This window comes from Mastigoproctus giganteus, chromosome 2, assembly GCF_048544385.1.
Source record: "Mastigoproctus giganteus isolate SK-2022 chromosome 2, ASM4854438v1, whole genome shotgun sequence".
In the NCBI taxonomy this organism is placed as follows: domain Eukaryota; kingdom Metazoa; phylum Arthropoda; class Arachnida; order Uropygi; family Thelyphonidae; genus Mastigoproctus; species Mastigoproctus giganteus.
In genome coordinates, this window is record NC_143576.1 from 263,157,765 (window position 1) to 263,178,984 (window position 21,220).

Consider the following 21,220-nt stretch of genomic DNA (forward strand, 5'->3'; position numbering starts at 1 on the left):
CCATGTGCAACAGTATCAAAAGCCTTTCCCTTAACAAGACTTTCCCTTAACAAAACCATGCTGTGTCTGAACTATAACTGAAGTCTTGTCTAGATGATTCTGCAGTTCTTCTTTAATCAGTCCCTCCATTAATTTTCCTGGAACAGAAGTTAAACTCACAGATCTATAATTACTTGTGTCAGCCTTTGATCCTCCTTTGTCAATTGGGGTCACGTTTGCACATCCCCAGTCTATGGGGACCTCCCCTGAGTCCAAGGAAGCTCTCATGATTATGGCTAAGGGTTTGCTTACTTCCTTTGCTGCCTCCTTTAATATAACTGGAGAGAACCCATCCACCCCTGGTGCCTTTCTTGTGTTTATCTTCAACAATTTCTCCACCACTTTACTCTCAGTTATTACAAGATTATCTAGCTTACTGCCAGAGTTGAATACACCTCTGGCATTCCCCTCGCTGAATAACTCCTCATGTGTGAATGTCAATGCAAAAAATTCATTGCTAACAAAAAAATTCATTGCTAGCAAAATATTCAGGTAGCTAACAAACTATGTTAGCTACCTGAGCAGGATCATCAACAGTTGAACCATCGATATCAAGTGGACCAATTTGATTCATCCCCTTTCTTCTAGAGCTTACATGTAAAGAATTCTTTGCTGTTTTTCTTTGCATCCTTTGCCAAAGATTTCTCATAATCTGCCTTCGCCTGCCAAACCTCCTTTGTAACTTGGTTACAGACCAGCTTATATCTATCATAGGCTTCTGTGTCACATGTTAATTTATATGTATCCCATGCATTTTTCTTCTCTGCCATATGTCTCATTAGTTCATCTGACATCCATTTAGGCCTAAACCTTGAACAATATTTCTTAGTTGGTATGTAAAGCCTAGTAGCTTCTAAGATAAGTTCTTTGAATGCTTCCCATTTTGAATTTGCTGTTGGTAACATCATCAGTTGGTCGCACTGTATAGAATTTAAATATTGTCTCAGACCATCGTAGTCGCCTTTACGAAAGCAATAACCCTTCCCTTTACCGTTGATCGTAGGTACCTCTTTTAGTAAATCCCACTTCAGCACACTGATCACTGCCACCTAGTGGTTCCTTTATCTGCACATTGTTAATGCATGAAGAATCACTACTGATAATCAGATCAAGAGTATTACTCCCTTTAGTTGCCTCCTGAACATTCTGATGTAGAAAACAATCATCCAATAAATCCACAAAAGCCTTGCTAATGTGAGTGACCAACCCACAAATTCCAGTCATATCTGGGAAATTAAAATCCCCCATTATAAAACTCTCTGATTTACTGGCCCACTCTATTTCCCTGTTCAGTTTCTTATTATACTCATCCGAGTCACTAGGCCTATAACACACTCCTACTCAATTTTGATCTCCCAATGCTCAAGTTCCAGTACATACTACTTTTTCTCCTCTTCTGTTATCTCAAAGACCTTTGTATTATTTACTCGAGTCAGTTTTTTCCTTTCCTACATCTGTATCATATGTACATCTTACCATTCTGTGATCACTTCCAACATTTTCCTTATTCGGTACGGTAACATCATTCACAATATATCTTCTGTTAGTGAGGATGAAGTCTATTTCATTAGTTGTTAATCCATTTGTACTCTTCCATGTCCACTTTCTGTTCACCCTTTCCTTGAAAAAAGTGTTCATTACTGACAATCCTTGAGAATCTGCAAATTCCACTTGTCTTTCGCCCCTTTCATTTCTTTCACCAATTCCAAAATTTCCTATAGTTCCCCTTTCTGCGATGTTTTGTCTTTTTCCAACCTTAGCATTGAAGTCCCCCATAATAATAGTGTAGTCGGTTTTCTGCTCATATAGAAGACTCAATTTCGGTGTACATTTCTTCAACCTCTTCATCATCATGGCTCAATGTTGGTGCATAAAACATTATAACCTTTAGCTTGTACCTCTTAGAAATCTTGAGTATTATTCTTGACACCCTTGGTGATGTACATTTGAATTCCAAAATGTTTTTTAAATCTTTATGGACCAGAAACCCAACTCCACCTTCACTCCTTTCACTGTTTCCATCGGTGTACAGCAGATTTCCACTTGATAAACTTAAGTGATTCATTTCTTCTTGTTTCAGCCAAACCGATGATATTCCAATTCACATTTTCTAATTCCTTTTCCAGCTCTAATATCCTGTCTTCACCGATGAGTGATCTTACGTTATAACAGGCCAAGTTCAGTTTCCGTGCATGGCAGCCTGGTCATACCCAGAGATTCTCAGCACCCTCTGTTTCCACTCTGATCCTCTCGCTGCCGTAAGAGGGGGAGTGAAAGCTGCTGGGGACTGAGGGCCATTTATTTTGTTGTGCTGTCATATGCTGGAGGGTTGTCTTCACGCTGACCAGGCATCTTGAAGAGAACCACTCTACACGTTCATTGCCACCTAAGTGACATAACAGGGCTTACCATCGAGAAGGTGTGCATGAGTGGATTTTAGGGAGGCAGGCCAACCAGACTTCTCCTAAATCTTCTGTAATAGAAAGATATTGGATCCATCAGTGTTTTAGACTTGAGTGTCTGATAACACACGGGATACCTGTTCCCCTCTAAGCCCCTAAACATTTGTCTAATGACAGACTGACATCTGTCATTAGGTAAATGTTAAGTAAATATCAATAGACAATCTTGTTTTTAGGCTATCACTTTTGCCCTGAAATGGAACACAGTTGCTTGTTCAGTGCCTATTAAATAACAGGTTTTTAAAATTTTTTTTTTTTAATAAAAAAATGCAATTTTTAGCTTTTTTTTTTTCAAATTGTGTTCTTTTATTTATTGTGATTTTAAAATTTATGCCATTCATTCCTTGTTGCTTGATCCTGTGATATATATTTTTATTTTTTCTGTGTTTCACTTGTTCCTACATATCTTCATCCTTTCAACCCACAGCTTTGTATGATTAAAAGCTGGAATGAAAATATTGAAGAAAAATCTCTACAATGAGTCCAGTTATAGAGGGCATATTGTAGAGGAGATGGCTTATTTGTCCATTGAGGATCATTAGCAGGGATTTCAACACCAAGGTCTGTTGTCTGAGCCTAAGAATGAGCAGATTTGTCTGTTAACAGATGTAAGTTTGTCATTAGACAAATGTTAATGAGTTGACATTTGTTAAAATTAATAGATCAAAGCATTGTATTAGTTTTTATTGTCAAAGAACACTTAGTCAATATCTGGTGATGTAACTTCTGTTGCCTATTGGAGGAAGAAATATCACTATAGAAGGAATTATATAATCATTGAAAAATCCATTTTTTATTTCACTGTTTAGTCTAATTTTGCAGCCTGTTTTTAAAATGTGCTACCTATCAATATAAATTTATAGGATTTTGAATCTTAACTGGTTCTGAGTGATTAACTTGAATTTGTTTTCATTAGATTAAATGTAAGCGATTAGCTTCTCAGTCAAAATACAAATTCATAGTATTACATTTAAACTGGACTACATAGTGCAGTATAACCTCAGCAGTCTAGTGCCATTAAGTCTTTAAATAACAATAGACAATTTTGCTGGAGTTCTCTGGCTGAGATAGTTTTGTAATGAAGGGCGTTGTATAGGACTAGAAATAATTCATTTCTTTGCATAAGTATTATTCTGAATAAATGTGTACCATTATATGTTTGCAATATAGTCATGACTATATAATTAATTGCAAACATTATCATTTAATATTAAAACGATTAACAAATAGTTTTAATATTAAATCTTAATGTTATTTGTCTTTAAGTTAACCATTTTTATATCCATAAATCAGATGGGTCAAATCTGTGTCTGTTGATATATACCACAGTCCTATTTGTATTGTTACCTATTGTTTTATCAGTTCTTATTAAAATATTCTCATATTTTATAGGTATTTGTACTTCAGACATATTATAACTTATGCTAACTGGGTGCCCATTTAGTGATATGATATGACCCAACAATAACAATTATATATGTAGAGCAAGCAATATACCAAGATTGTCTACTTTATGCATGTATGCATAATGCCGAACATACTATTATTAACTTATGATGGGGCGGGGGGTTAGCTTGAACAGCCAACCTTTAAAAAAAGAAATTGGAATTAGTTTCAGTTGACTGATCCAAATGCAGAGTTCTGCATTTGGATCAGTTAATACTATGCGGGGATCTGCTTTGTAATACTTCCAGATCTTATGTAAAATCTGTTATAACTGTACCATATAAACTTCACATATCTAGCAGTTCATCTTTTTCTTTTTGACTTGGTGCATTTTGGCCTAAGCTGCCAGTGTGCCATTGAACACAATCAGCCAACTGACCAATCTTTTACTTCAATTATGTTGACATTCTGTTGAGTTGCCTGATTAGTCTGTTTTCATTTCCTTATTTGGTCCGCATCTTCTTTAGCTTGTTTTATCATTTAGCTGTCAAGTAAACATATTAGAAGCTTTATACATTTAAAAAAAATGATGAATTTTAGTATTTCTACTAAAATTCATTTGATCTGTATCATTGTTATATAACTCAAAAAAAAAAACTCTTGTTCAAAGTACACAAATATGCCTGCTTTAACTGGATGACCAGTTAAACTTTAATTTTTAAATATAAATTTAAATTTCTATTTAAAATTTTAAACAGATGTTAAAATAATAAGCAATGATCTATATTTCAATTGGTTTATTTTTTTTTATTTATTATTTTTTTTTTTTCCAGAAATATATTAAATAGTGCCATGTGCAGCTTCATGTAAAACTGCTTGTGCCAAGTATAATTATATTCCTTATGCTAAAATGATGGTTAAAGTTTAAAATTACACAATTTTAAAATTTCTAAAATTTCTAAATTTTAGAAATTAAAAAAAAAAGACTTTGAGCAATGTACACCAATGTGCCTGCTTCTAATGCTTTTTAAGGCATCTATCTGAGAGTTAACTGCCACCTTTAGGATTGGAAATTTTCATGATATAGTCATTTTTATTATAGGTAACTGTGATGATAGCTCTGCTGCTTCACTGTGTAAAAAAAAAAAAAAGTTTACTTTCCTGTGCTAATAACACTAACTAATAGACTGCTTTTGGATATAAACATGGATGTTTGGCTCACTGAGAACTAATTAGCCCTTAAAAATATGTTCATTCCTTATTTTAATGTGTATAATCTACTTTTGTAACAATAGTAATTTGACATTTGTTCAGTCATAAAAACAAATTTCCAAAAATCTGTCCTCATAATAGCTCAAGGGTCATTTTTTATGGTAATTATAAAACTAAGGATGAATTTTATGGACTGAAATTAACTTGAATAGAATATGGCACGTTTTTTGCCGTTTTTTTTTTTTTTTTTCTTCTTGTGACTGTTAAGTTCTAAATATTCATTTTTCAGTAAGAATGTTTTGGCAAGGATAACTGTATAAAGAATGAAATTATGTAAATACTGTATTTAATTTGTCTTAGTAATGGTGTACAGCATCATATAATGCTTGTTGCTCAGACCTTTATTTTTAGGTGATGTGCAAAGAATTTAATTTTGTTTTATTGGAACTTTCTTTGAGATATCCTATGTTATCATAAAGTATTAGATGCCACAGTTGTTAGAATTTCTGTCTAAATTAAATTTAAAATGAAGTTATAGTCTAACTCATATACTATATTATTTCTATTATTGAATATTGATATATTATTTTGTTGGGGATATTATAATTATTTATTATTTTTAGTAATTTTATTAGTAAATGTTCAGGAATTAAGGGAATAAACTGCCAACATATTATTCTTCAATCAGATCCACAAGTATTAAGTTTGGTGCTATTTACTTCATCTACAAGTATTTGTATTATTAAGTATTAATATATTGTATTTATTTGTATAACTAGTAAATAGATTTTACTAGTAGCTGTTCAGGCTAGGATTGAATTCCTTATGTTGTCAATTGTTAATAGCATGTCCGAGTTTGCCCTATTTACCTCTTCCATTGAATCTTGAATTGGAATAAACTGCTAACAAATTAGCTACCCAAGATAACTTGCTATCTTTGGAGATTAAAATAATGAACTATATGCATAGTTCATTATTTCCTTATTGTAATGCCTTTTTTTCTTTGTATTAAGGGTACTATCATGTGGAATTTGCATTGAGTGGTTAGTTTATTAAGTACACTGACCTAATAAGTAGTATCCCTTTAGCCATCAGAATAGCCTCAAGTTGTTAGGGAATGGGATGCCAAAGGCATTCTAAATGGATTCTGACCCATACAGGTTCATTTACATCCTGTAGTTGTTTTAGATTGGGTGGCAGTAGATCCTACCACAAAGCTTGTTTTACCTCCTCCCACGTGTTCAGCAGAGTTGATTTGATGACTGAACAGGCTAATGAAGTATTATAAAATTGGTCCAAATCTGTGCTTTGTGACTTAGTGCATTAATCCTGCTAAAAGTAACCATTACCAGATAGATAAACTGAATATGAAGAGATACATGCAATTGACAATAACATTCAAGTAGATTTGTGGCATTCAGACATTGATCCACAAGTTTCATGAACCCCGTCACACCAAACTTCTACTCTCAGCCTGCATTGTTGACTTTATCTTGATGGTTTCATTGATTTCATTGATTCATGTTGCTGTCTTGAGGGAACAACTAGAACTGGGATTCATCAAACCAAATGACTTTTTTCCCACTCCTCAAATGTGTACTATTGACATTTCTGTACTCACCCTTAGCTGCTGCTTCTTAATTGACAAAAGAGGAAGCTGGTGTGCTACTGTGCACAACACATGACTGTCCAGTGCATTCTATATATCCCTTTGGATACCACTATTATAGTTTGCTATCATTTGACTATTGTTAGACTGCATAATTCTTTTCACTCTGGCCTCTCACATCAGGCCACAGGCCTATCATCGGTTGATATCTTGTACATGTCAGCAGGGTGGCTGTGTCCGTGATATTGGTTACCAGCACATCTGGAGACATCACTATGCTCAATTGCTTAGGTTGTGCCATTGATCCATTCTCTTACTGTATTGTGTGTGTATGTACATGGATACACAATATTATAGTTAGTACTATGGAGCATATTATAGCTGGTGCCAGTTAGATTACTATGCTCAATAATTTAGGATGCACTCTTGACACATTTGCTTGTTGAATGTATACACATTTGCTTGCTGAATGTATGCATCTATGTGGTGCACACCAAATTCCTCTATATCTGACATCCTCCTTTATTATAGCCTGGTATGGATATGACATTGTTGGAATAGCTAATTCCTTAGATTGGTTTTTTTCAACTGGTGTTTTTTGTGAGAATATCCCACGTATTCTACGAAATGTTTTGCCAGAATAGTTATCTACACAGAACTTTTCTATATTTTGATATTTGATGCACTTTAAAATAAAAAGTAAATACACTTGTTATAGCCAGTGCTTTTTTTTTTTTTTTTTGGGACGGTATGCAACAGCATGGTGTACCGGCACCTTTATTAACAGTGACGTGACATGTGGAGGCAGTGCACTTGGAAATTTGTAATATTCCATAAATTTTTTTCACATGTTTCCCTACTATTCAAATAAGCTTCAAATTATTTAACTAAATTTGCATTTTTCACTGTCTGTTGTTAAGATATTTTCTATATAAAACTGTATAATCATTTTTATAATTCTAAATTACTCAGTCGGACCTCTGTTTAACGAAGTCCTTTTATAGGGAATTGTTTTGAATTCCCTTTGGAAGTTACTTTTAAAATACTTTCCGTTGAGCGAGAAAATTTTCATATAGCGAAATGGATTAGGAGAGAATTAACTTATTACACGCTGTTTGCATTTCTGGCCTTTAGGCAATTAGTGCTGCTGCATGAATTAAGAGAGCTAAAGGGATTACCATTCTACAACTTAGTGGTACCTGGTAAAACCTATCCGACCGTCTGTCCCACATACGGTGAAGTTGTGCTGGTCAGCAGTGAGCAGATCAAGGGGTATTCCCAATGGGCTCTAGTCCACCTTCTACTGCAGTGGTGTCCAAACTTTTCCTGTACAGGGGCCATATTAAAAAAAAAAATTCAAAGTTAGATTTTTTTAGCGTTACATTTTCCATATCTTGTTGCTTGTAAAAGTAAAATTTAAAATTTTTTTCAAAAATTTTATTAAATACAATACACAATTACATTTGCTGAACAAAACATTTAATGAGAAAATCTTTTTGATAATTAACAAAATTTAATGCTGTTTTAGTTCACTTTCTAGGTGGACCATAGATTGGACACTGCTGTGAATCAACTGTTCAAGAATTAGGAGAGAGTGATTTTCTTTTACCCCGACAAATCATCTGTTGTTTCGCGGAAGCGTTATATACATTTTTCTGTAAATTTTCCCTATCTCTGTTTACATGGTCACAGTACCTGAATATCTGAATGACACTGACATTTTGGACAGTTTCAAAAAAAATAAAAGAAAAAAAAATTCAAATTTAAAACTAACGACAATACTGATGACGAGAACTCAAAGGTATTAAACCTTCTAAACGTGAAATGTAGGCATTTGGTGAAAATGAAGTTAGAAAATTGTCAATTAGGTTGCAGTTAAATGAAAGAGATACAATTCATGGATTTTAGGAATACCTAATTGAAAAGATGGTTTCAGAAGAATCAAAGCATTTGATTCTTCTGAAACATTCACATTCGTTCACATTCACTCAATTTCATTGAGTGAATGTGAACTACGATTTTCACAAATGAATCTGATCACTAGCCCAACCAGAGCTTTGTTGATGACAAAAACAGTTTCTTCACTACTGAATTGTAAGCTCACCGCTGACCCGCTTCGATCCAGCAAAATATGTCGATTCGTGGCTGCTTTGGAAATGTCATTCAGGAAGGGACACACAAAGAGGAATAAAAGAAGTTGGCATAGGGTGTTGGATGAGAACTTAATAAAAATTTGGAATATTCTACAAAAACTTTATTATGAAATTATTTTTACAGTACTTATTTTTAGGGGCCATAGTCTAACCCTTATGTCACTCGGTTGTCTGTCTGTCTGTCAACAACAACTGGAAAGACTCAAATGGATAATGTTTTCATTAGTTGTGAGTTCCTCAGTTTTAGGCCAAAAAAACTTTTACTAGAAACTTTTTTTTTTTTTAGTTACGATAAATCTCTTTATTTGAGATAGACTATTATCTAAAGATAACTAATGACCATTCATGACTACAGACCCTTCATCCTGAATTTAGCCCTCTAGTTGACCAGTTTATTTACTTATTTTACTCACATTTTACTTATTTTTTTATATACTTGAATAATAAATTTTATGCTTAATAAACTGTGTTAATATACTAAATTTTTTGTTATTATTCCTAAAACATTACTATGAAAGTAACAATATCAGGAAAAAAAAAATTAGAGTACTTTTCATATCCTTTTAATTTTCAATTTTTCCTGATAGCAAAGGATACCGGCACCTATTTTTTTTTATAAAAAAACCACTGGCTATAGCTATACTAAAAACAAATTCTATTGATGTAATTAGTTTGAAATATTGTATTATAGTCATGAAGACAGTTTCTTTTTTTTTTAATTGAATTGAGTGAACAAAATAATGTTAATATAAATAAAATTGTAGAGATTTAGTATTCTGTTACTCAAAAAAAATTGAAAAAACACTGCCATAGTGATGATACCTAATAATCAACTGTGATGATACTTAATAATGAAATATACCTAATAAACTGGTCATGCAATGTATATAAGCCAAAAAAGGGTACTATAAAAAAAAAAAAAAAAAAAAAACAAAGTTCCCCAAGTGGTATGTTCTGTTTAATTTCAGTGTAGAGAATGTGTTCCCATACCCTATACTGAAATTAAAACTGCAAGTTGTGATATAGCTTTTGTAGAGAATATGTGAAATTCTAAATAAAACTGTAAAAGGATCATGTGAAATTTAATTTATATGGTTCTTTCTATGGTATTTAACTAAATAACAAAAAAAAAGTTGTCCTGGACAACTATGATGTGGTTCTTTTCAGTTTTGACATTGATTTCCAGTTGTTTCTAACTTTTTTTTTTTGTAATTATATATTCTACCAAATGATCCTAAAATCAAAGTAAATATTCAGTTTGAATATTATGGACATATTCAGGCAGAAATAAACTTTTTTGCTTTAGGTAGATGAGTGTTAATAAATTTGTTTTTATACATATATAATTGATATTTAATTATTCCATGAGAAATATATTCATAATGTATGATTCTGCAAGTACTTGCGTTATTTGTGGATTTAATTTCTTGTTTTGAGAGGAATGTAGTCTCCTGATGTGTTTTTTGATTGAAGTGATGCCACCAAGCACAACTGCTGTCCCCTTAAGTATTAAGAATTTTTAATTATGCATATAATTTGAAATATTATCACTTTCATATTTTAAATAATTGCAAGTAAGACTTTTTATTACATATAACTTATTATTCATTTGGTATAAGCCCAACCGAACACCTTAATCAAGACTCAAATCCAGACAACGTTCCAGTTGTTATATTTTGTGTAATTCAGAGAACTTTTGTTGATAGAATTTGTTACAATTGTAATAATAATTATGCAAAATGATTATGAACCAGGTTACAAACTGCAAGTTTATGAACTTGCAGTTTGTAACCTGGTTCATAAATATATTTTATATATATTGTATATATGTATGTCTCTTAATTTAAAGCAGAGTACTGAGAATTTGTGATTTTCCCTATTTCTGACAATGCTGATTGGAAGACTCATAATGGCATGCTGTAGATAAGCTTCTTTGGATGCAAGCCTTTCTCTAAAGTATAAATGAAATTATTTGTAAAACAAACAAGAATTACTGTCTAAGTTGGGATATTATGATTGACCCTGTTCTAGCTAATTTGACGTGTGTTTTGAATTTGGAAGGTATTTTCAAAACCACCAGTGTGTATCTTGCTGTTATGTGAAATTCAAAAGTACAGTGATTAACTTGTTAAAGCAATGTGATTCCTGTTTGAATTTAACCATTTAGCTGGTGCACTTTTGTATACCAACACACACCTGCTTTTGTTATGGCTTTTGGTGCACCAGCTAGATGGTTAATAATAGCATTAATAAAATGCTTCCTTTCTTTCCCCCTCTGTAGTTATCCATATTTATAACAATATAAAACAATTTTCTAGTTACCTGTTAAACAGAACAAAGTTCTGTTCTTAATTATCTTGAAAAATTCCTAAGAAATCTGCTCAATATGTACAATTTCTCTATTTATTGAACCCTTTCATTTTAAATATTGGCCATGTAAATACAGCTTTCATGTGGCATAATTGCTTTTTAGAACAATGAAATTTTAGATTCCATTTCATACTTTTGTATGAGAATCATTAATATCAATAACAAATTTTGATATTCAGCGTACTGTATATCCAGGTGGTACCACCTGTATTGTCATGTCACAGTAACTGTCAGATCAGGCTTCTTTTTTTTGACTGTGCCCAAAAACCACAGAAAGAATTCAATAGTATTTTAACAGAATTAGATTTTTGACTTTGAGAACTAATTTTTAGTATTCTCAGGTACTCTAAATTTTTAACTTGCAGCTAAAACATTATTACAAAACTTATGTACTTTTAATATAGTTGAAGGATGTTACATGGTGGTTTTCCACGGAATCTAGATTTCTGTAATGGCCACTCTTATACCATGTGAATATTGAGAGAGTTTGTTTAGCATTAGCAAAGGCACATGATGCAAGAAAGTTAGCTTATATAGCATCAGCAAAAAAAAAAAAAAAAATCTAATTTCATCCATCCACTCTCTCCAAATTGTTTGTCTAGTTCCGCCTTGAATCTATTTAAGCTATCAACTTCTAAAATGACAGATGGAAGTTTATTCCAGCAATCAACTGCACGCTGGCTAAAGGCATACTTCTGCACATCTATCCTACAACTGTCTTTCCTTAGTTTGAATTTATGCCCTCTCAGGCAATTATTCTGAGCAAGAGGAAGAATCCCATCAGCATTGAGCATACTCAAACCATTCAAGGCTTTATACACCTCAGTCACCTAGATCACCTCGCAGGTGCCTAATCTCCAGACACTGTAATTTTCAAAACTTAAGCCTTTCTTCGTAAGAGCAACCCTTTGTTCCATTCACTAATCTTGTTGCCCTTCTCTGTACTTGTCCCAACAGCTCCACATCCTTCCCAAAATAAGGCCTCCAGACCTGTATACAGTACTCAAGGTGTGGCCTGACCATTGCCTTATACAAGAGGATAATCACCTCCTCATCCTTGCTATTAACTAAATCACTATACATTAGGGTAACGTTTCAGGAATCCATCCTCAGGCAACACATAGGCTGTTGCCAACCTCTTGCTTGCTGAATGTCTCAATTCCAACTGTGCACATCCTGTCATTCCCACTAAATTTCTGGAAAACACTTGTGTGGCAGTAAATGCACGTGGAATTGGGACATGCAGGAAGTTGGCAATATGTATTGTTGGCCTATGAATGGTCTGAGGATGGGTTCTGGCAAGATTCCCAAAATGTTACCTTAATGTATAGTGATTTAGTTAATAGCTAAATACTGTCTTAATATTCACGTGGTATAAGGGTGGTCATTATAGTTATCCACTTGTTTTCTAAAAATTTTAGGAAAAAGTATGGAATGTCAAGAACCTTCAGTTTGGAGTATAAATAACCCACACTAAAGGTCTCTGCATTGCTAATGCTGCTTTATCAACAGTAGGTTGACAGCATACTTCAGATCTACAGCATCTTGAGCACTGAATTCTTCTTGCACTTCAGGAAAATCAGTTTTCATATTCTATCACATATGCACAGATGTATTGTCTAATATAATGTAAATTTTGCTTTGTAGTACAAAAATTTTCATTTATTTTGAAATTAATCTGAAATTACATTGTTGCCCACTACATTTATATAATAATAAATCTTAAATTTTGGGGTATTAACTCAAACATAGCATATAGATACCTGGTCTGCACAAATGTAATGAAAAACAAGTTTACTGTAATAAATATATTAAGTATCAAGTAGCATTGGCTATTATGTTAAAATTAAATTATTAGTGGAAAAATATAAAATCTATAATTAAGATTTATTGTGTAAAGCAAGTAATTTTGTTTTAAGATCAACTCGATACTTGACTAAAGTCCTTAGCATCATCAATTTATTTCGCTCATCTCTGAACACAATTTTTAAACATGAGATATGATACTGTCCAGAATAAACAGAAGGAAATCAGTAATCAACTATTAAAAATTGCACTAGCAAATTATGTCTAATTAAACAATTTGCTAGTTGGCATAACATTACATGTATTGTATGAACTTGTGTGGCAGTAAATATTATATTTACAGTAACCTTTTACATTCTTAATCTTTGGTTACAGATTTTGACAAAGCTTTGTCAACTAAATCATGCTCATTGTGTTAATTGGAGGTATGTTGTGGTAATGGCCTGTATTTCTCTGGTATGAATTTGGAACAATTGAAATAGTAGCAACGTTGGTCATTATTGTGTGCTATTTAAACTTTAAAAATAACATTTAATTGTTTGAGATGTAGGTGGTAGGACATTATCACACTGTTTTCTTGGTTTTTAACAATAATATGTATTTTTAGTTGCGACTTATTATATCTTAATGTATTGTTTTGGGCTCTTAATTGTCTGAGAGTAAAATTTGAATCCCATTGATAGCTGAAGAAACTTTTTTTTTTTTTTTTTCAAGGGTATTTTAATATATGCTAATCTGTTTGAGACAGAAATAATTGGATTTTTCTCTACAGTAACTCCCCCCTCTCTTTTTTTTTTTTAAGGACTTATGACTTCACCTGCACATACAATGCCCTGTCAGAATAAGATGGGAAATCTTGAAAATGGCTAAAGTAGCCACAACGTATGGCTTGTAAGGTTAGCATTAGTAGAGGCATATGATGCAAGAAAGCAAGCTTATTCAGCATCAGCCAAAAAAAAAAAAAAAAAACCCTCTCCCATTTCACCCCTCCGTTCGTTCGAAATACCTGTCCAGTTGAGCTTTAAATTTGTTTAGGCTGTCAACTTCAACAACAAGTGATGGAAGTCGGTTCCACCAAACAACCACCCGCTGGCCAAAGGCAAATTTCCGCACATCTATCCGACATCCGTCCTTCCTCAATTTGAATTTATGCCCTCTGAGGTGATTATTCTGAGAAAGATGAAGAATCCCATTGGCATTGAGCATGCTCAAACCATTCAAAGCCTTATACACCTCTATCAGATCACCTCGCCGGTGCCTAGTCTCCAGACTCTGTAATTTGCAAAACTTAAGCCTTTCTTCGTAAGAGCAACCCTTTGTTCCATTTACTAATCTTGTTGCCCTTCTCTGTACCCGTTCCAGCAGCTCTACATCCTTCTTGAAATGAGGCCTCCAGACCTGTATACAGTACTCAAGATGTGGCCTAACCATTGCCTTATACAAGGGAATAATCACCTCCTTATCCCTGCTAGAAAAATTCCTGTATATCATTGACAAGACACCATGAGCTACTCTTGCAGCTCGTCTGCACTGCTCAGAGAACTTCATATCTGCCTGCACAATTACCCTCAGGTCCTTTTCATTCTCCACCACTGTCAGTGTAGTACCGCAGAGTTGATACATTGCTCTGGGGTTACTGTTACCCATATGTAGTACTTTACATTTGTCAATGTTAAACTTCATTTGCCACCTCTCAGCCCATCTGTTCAACCTTTCCAGATCCTGTTGCAGCAGCATAGCGTCAGTAGTGCCCTTAACGACCCTGCCAACCTTTGTATCATCTGCAAACTTAGACATTAAACTTGATATCCCATCATCAATATCATTCATAAACACCGAAAACAACAATGGACCCAACACTGAACCTTGAGGAACTCCACTAATAACATTAGTCCACGTTGAGCAGTGTCCATTGATTACCACTCTCTGTCTTCTGCCACTCAACCATCCCCTTGTCCATAGCAGCAATTTGCCTCCAATGCCACACTGCTCCAATTTGTGCAGCAGTCTTCCATGTGCAACAGTATCAAAAGCCTTTCTAAGATCCAAATATATAATATCAAAGTTATTCCCTGCATCCAGTTCTTTTGTGACTACATCATAGTATCCAATCAAATTGGTCAGGCAAGACCTGCCCTTAACAAAACCATGCTGCGTCTGAGCTATAACTGAATTCTTGTCTAGATGATCCTGCAGTGCTTCTTTAACCAGTGCCAAGGTTTACTGCCCTTCTGTAATAAATGCCTATTTGCAAAACAATCCAACCTTCAGGACACAATATATTAATGTGGCCTCAGTTGCCTTTGATCAAATATCAGTCTCTTCATATGTCAGCATGGTGGAATGAATGAAAGTTCATTAATTTGATTTTCAAATAATTAACCATCGTCACTTTTGTTTCAATTTTCTTTCAGTTTTGAAATTGACTAGTAATTATGCAATTCTGGTGTTCAACATTTGAACATAAATCAAGTTTATGTTCAAAAACTGCACAGAGTTCACTTGACAGCTTTGTTTAAAACAGTGTTATAGAGATTAAGTTTCAAATATTACATTAATGTGTGTAGCTTTTTATATTTGTAAACAAATTATTTTTGAGCAATTTTTCTTTAAAATGGTAGGGTGAAATGTGTCTATTTTTATATGATTTGGCAAAAATGCCAAAATCTTTGTATATTATAAAAATTAATTGTACATGAATTGTTTTATGAGACTTTCAATTTTGAGATTAATACTTGCTATAATTTATACTTTAGATGAAACCTCATTTTAATGGTTGCTGAACTGTATAATATTTTTATATACCTAAAGCATATTTGCTATGTGCATACAATTAGAACAAGGATTATGAACATCTGATGTTACACTTTTTGTGAGTATGTTACATAGTTAGACTTCTGTATTTAATGCAATAAATACTGATGGCAAAATGCTATGTATTAAAAATTTTCCATGCAATTGAGTTTGGATGATGAAATGTAGTTCACTATTAGATCATAACTTTTCTGATGATCTAATTGTATATTTGAGAAATATTTCTCTAAATAAGAATAAAGTTTTCAAAAATGTTTTTTCTTTATTTTATAACTACACAATTACTCAAGTTCTAATTAATGCCTAGCATGAATAAAATTTCAGCACTTACTAAATCAGTGGTTTTCGACCTTGTTTTTATAACGGCACCCCTAAGTATTTTATTTTGTGGCACCCCTACTCAATTTTCTGCTTGTTAGATCTGATTCTCTTGTGTGTGTGTTATAATTACTATTATATATTATTCTTTATATAGAGGTACTTAAATGAACAATTATAGATCACAAAATTAAAAATATACTGTACACCTTTTTATAATGAAATAAATATATTAGCATTAGTAGAGGCATATGATGCAAAAAAGCAAGCTTATGCAGCATCAGCCAAAAAAAAAAAAAAAAAAACACTCCCGTTTCACCCCTCCATTCATTCAAAATACCTGTCCAGCTGAGCCTTAAATTTATTTAGTCTAGCAACTTCCACAACAAGGGATGGAAGTCTGTTCCACCAACCAACTACCCGCTGGCCAAAGGCAAATTTCTGCACATCTCTCCTACCTCTGTCTTTCCTCAATTTGAATTTATGCCCTCTTAGGTGACTATTCTGAGCAAAAGGAAGATTCCCATTGGTATTGAGCATGCTCAAACCATTCATGGCTTTATACACCTTGCTGGTGCCTAGTCTCCAGACACTAATTTGCAAAACTTAAGCTTTTCTTCATAAGAGCAACCCTTTGTTCCATTCACTAATCTTGTTGCCCTTCTCTGTACTCGTTCCAGCAGCTCTACATCCTTCTTGAAATGAAGCTTCAAGACCTGTATACAGTACTCTAGGTGTGGCCTGACCATTGCCTTATACATGGGAATAATTGCTTCCTTATCCCTGCTAGAAAAATTCCTGCATATCATTGACAAGACACCATGCATTACTCTTGCAGCCAGTCTGCACTGCTCAGAGAACTTCATATCTGGCTGCACAATTACCCCCATGTCCTTTTTATTCTCTACCACTGTCAGAGTAGTACCACAGAGTTGATACGTTGCTCTGCAGTAGCTGTTTCCCATATATAGTACTTTACATTTGTCAATGTTAAACTTCATTTGCCACCTCTCAGCCCATCTGCTCAACTTTTCTGGATCCTGTTGCAACAGTGTACTGTCACTAGTGCCCTTAACAACACTGCCAACCTTTGTATCGTCTGCAAACTTGGACATTTAAACTTGATATACCATCATCAATATTTATAAATACAGAAAACAATAATGGACTGAACCCTGAGTTGTTCAGTGTTGGGTCCATTATTGTTATCCCACTTCAGCACAGCGTGATCACTGCCACCTAGTGGTTCTTTTATCTGCAGATTCTTAATGCATGAAGAATCACTACTGATAATCAAATCAAGTATATTACTCCCTCTAGTTGCTTCCCAAACATGCTGATGTAGAAAAGAATCATCCAATAAATCCACAAATTCCAGTCAATATCTGTGAAATTAAAATCCTCCATTATAAGACTCTCTGATTTACTGGCCTGCTCTATTTCCCTGTACGTTTTCTTATACCCATCAGAGTCATTAGGCCTATAGCACACTCCTACTCTCAATTTTGATCTTCCAATGCATATGTCACACCAAACTGACTTGATACTGCACTGTCCAGCGATGTCGACTGGCTTCACTGCCTTGTATTTTATGTGTTTCTTAACTAATAGCGAAACCCCTCCTGCCTTTATCCTTTCTGTAGACGTTGCACTCACCACATTGTGCATTTCTTATATCTGTGTAACACCACGTCTCTGATATCCCAACAATATCCGCCTTTGATGCTTTAAGAAATACCTCAAAATCATCAAATTTATTTACCAAACTCCTAGCATTGGTATACACTCACGTGTTCCTATTCTTAGCTACCCTAACACAAGGCATGTGTTTACTTGTACCGCAATGACTCCCAGCAGTCTCTGAAACATCCTGCATCTTGTTTTCCAGGCTTCTGCTCATTCTCATAGAAGCAGTGCAAGAATCACTTCCACCTCTGCCAGTGGCTACTGTTAATCTATTAAACCTTTATCTCCCCACCAAGCTAGCAGTTTTCTGACCCACCTAACACTGCCTCAATAGCATCAGCAAATATTCTTGCTCCCTTTCTATTTAAGTGATCCCATCCCTATAGAAGCATCCCTAAGATGTTAACAAGTACAGACCAGGCAGAAAAAAATTCTACCCCTTGCACAATCTTTCCATGGCCGAATTGATCGACAAGGCTCTCATCATATACTCCCTCCTATCGTGTCTGGGCAGAATTGCACCTAATGTTGGTGGTGCCCTGCAGGATTCGGTGTTGGGCCCATTGTTGTTTTGTATATCTATCAATGGTATTGATGAAGGTATATCAAGCTTAATGTCGAAGTTTGCAGAGGATACAAAGGTTGGCAGGGTTGTTAATCACAGTAATGACAGTATGCTGCTGCAACAGGATCTGGAGAAGTTGGGCAGATGGGCTGAGAAATGGCAACTGAAGTTTAACATTGACAAATGCAAAGAACTTCATATGGGTAGCAGTAACCCAAGAGAAATGTACCAATTGTGTGGTACTATATTCAGGGAGGTGGAGAATGAAAAAGACCTGAGGGTAATTGTGCAGTCGGATATGAAGTTCTCTGAGCAGATGGGCTGCCAGAGCAGGTCATGGTGTCTTGTCAATGATATACAGGAATTTTGCGAGTAGGGATAAGGAGATGATTATCACCTTGTTTAAGGCAATGGTCAGGCCACACCTTGAGTACTGTGTACTTGTCTAGAAGCTTCGTTTTAGGAAGGATGTAGAGTTGTTAGAACGAGTACAGAGAAGTGCAACAAGGTTGGTAAGGGGAACAAAGGGGTGCTCTTACAAAGAAAGGCTTAAGTTCTGCAAATTGCGACATTTGAAGACTAGGTACCTGTGAGGTGATATGATTGAGGTGTATAAGGCCTTGAATGGATTGAACAGGCTCAATGCTGATGGGATTCTGCCTCTTGCTCAGATTACCTGAGGGGGCATAGACTGAAATTGAGAAAAGACAATTGTAGAATAGATGTGCAGAAATTTGCCTTTAGCCAGTGGGTAGTTGATTGCTGGAAGAAACTTCCATCTGTTGTTGTGGAAGTTGACAGCTTAAATAAATTGAAGGCAGAACTAGACAAACATTTGGAACGAGTGGATCAGTGAAGTGGGAAGGGATGATTTTTTTTTTGCTGATGCTGTATAAGCTTGCTTTCTTGCATCATGTGCTTCTACTAATGAATTTGAAACACTGAAGAAATGAGTTGATGCCCTATAGCAGTCCCAATTCTTTGTCGTGAGATACTTTTAGTTTAAGACTGTTCAGAGGCACAAAGAGTAATTGCTGTTGAACTCCCAGATGATTTTTCTAATTTCATGGCACACTTCAAAAAAATTATTTTTGCTCAATTTTAGAACCACTGCCCTCTAGAGAAATCTAAGTACTCATGAGACATGCAATATCTAGAGTTGCCAGGTTGCTGCATTTCTGACATCCGAAGTTGCATCAAATGCATCCTGCTCTACACCAGAAAGCCTGTTTTAATGGAGAATTACATTTTGTGTTATAGAAAGAAGTGGAATAGATAACAAGATAAACTGCACATGAGTTGATGTCATGGCAGGTAGCTACCATTTGCAGTGGTAAATGATGTAAAGAAGCAAGTTTATGCAACATCAAGCAAAAAAAAAAAAATGCTAGCTACCTCATCTCTCTATCCCCCCCCTTGTAATTCGTTTAATTATTCCTTAAATTTATTCAAACTGCCCACTTGCACAACACCATATGGAAGTCTGTTCCAACAATCAATTATTCCCTGGCTGAAAGCAAATTGTTGCATATTTATCTTGCAGCCATCCTTTTCAATTTATGTGTGTCTACTTGTATATGTTGTCTGAGAAAGAGTAAGAATACCATCATTAAGTTTATTCAATCCATTTAAAGTCTTAAACACTTCAACTGGGTTTCTTGTAGGTGTCTAGAATTAGCCTTATGCACTTCTGATGCCAGAATTCTCTGATAGCTGCAGCTGCATTGTTGCTGTTCTGATAGTAAGCTTCGCTAATTGCGCCTTTTCCTGCAACGTTGTTGGCATTGCTGCTGTAGTGCAGGCAAACATCTACTGTATGATTTTGAAGAGATTGCTTTGCTTTTATACAGTACAGTACAGCTGAGTAGTGGCGCTGTCGCAATAACTTACGATTATGCAAATAACGTGTTATTTGCATAATCGTAACTAAGATAGTTACGCGCCATACAGTGACAATTTTTTAACTATTTTTTTCCAATAAATGGCGAGCGCATTCTTTATTGTACCTGTTGTCTAAATTTCTCTTCAGTAGGAGCCTTAGAACTCGCTCCAGAGTCCTCTACATAGGGATACTTTAATTTTAACAACCCTGTATTTTAAGAAGTTTGATATTTTATTTTATAAGTTTAGTTCAAATAAGTCAATGTATTTAATTTATATATTGTGTATGAATATTTTTATATTAAAAAAATTTAAAAATATGTGTATATTGTTTCTAGGGGGGTTGAAAAATCTCTCCCCGCATTGGAATGCTGAGGATCTGATCACTTTACCTATAGTCGAAAAAAGACATCTGCCTAAGGCCCTGATCAGAGGGTGGGGCCCAAAATCGCTGTTTCAAAAACTCATTGCTGTTTTTTACTAATATTTTAGGCGATTTTTATCGGAAACTGAACTTTCTACCTGTCAAGGTCAATGGACTTTACTTGAAGATTAATTTTAAAATTCCTTTTTTTTTTTTTCAAAAATGGTTTTACCGATTTTGATGAAATTTTATATTTAGTTCTTATGTCATATAATTTGTTTTGATGTCACATTAAAACGAAATTGAAAATGTTCTTTATTAGTTTTTTCTTTAGATGGGGCCCCCCAAATTCCATTTTGCCTTGTGCCCCATGAAGGTATACGACACCACCGCCCAACCGATTATAAAAAATAAAATAAAATAAGAGTGATTTTAATTAGTTTGCCACTTTCGAGTAGCAAGTATAGTGCTGCCATCTATATATACTTTTAGAAAAAGTATATTTTGAATACATAAAATATCCGCCTCTGTAATCCATAGGGTATATTTCCCTTT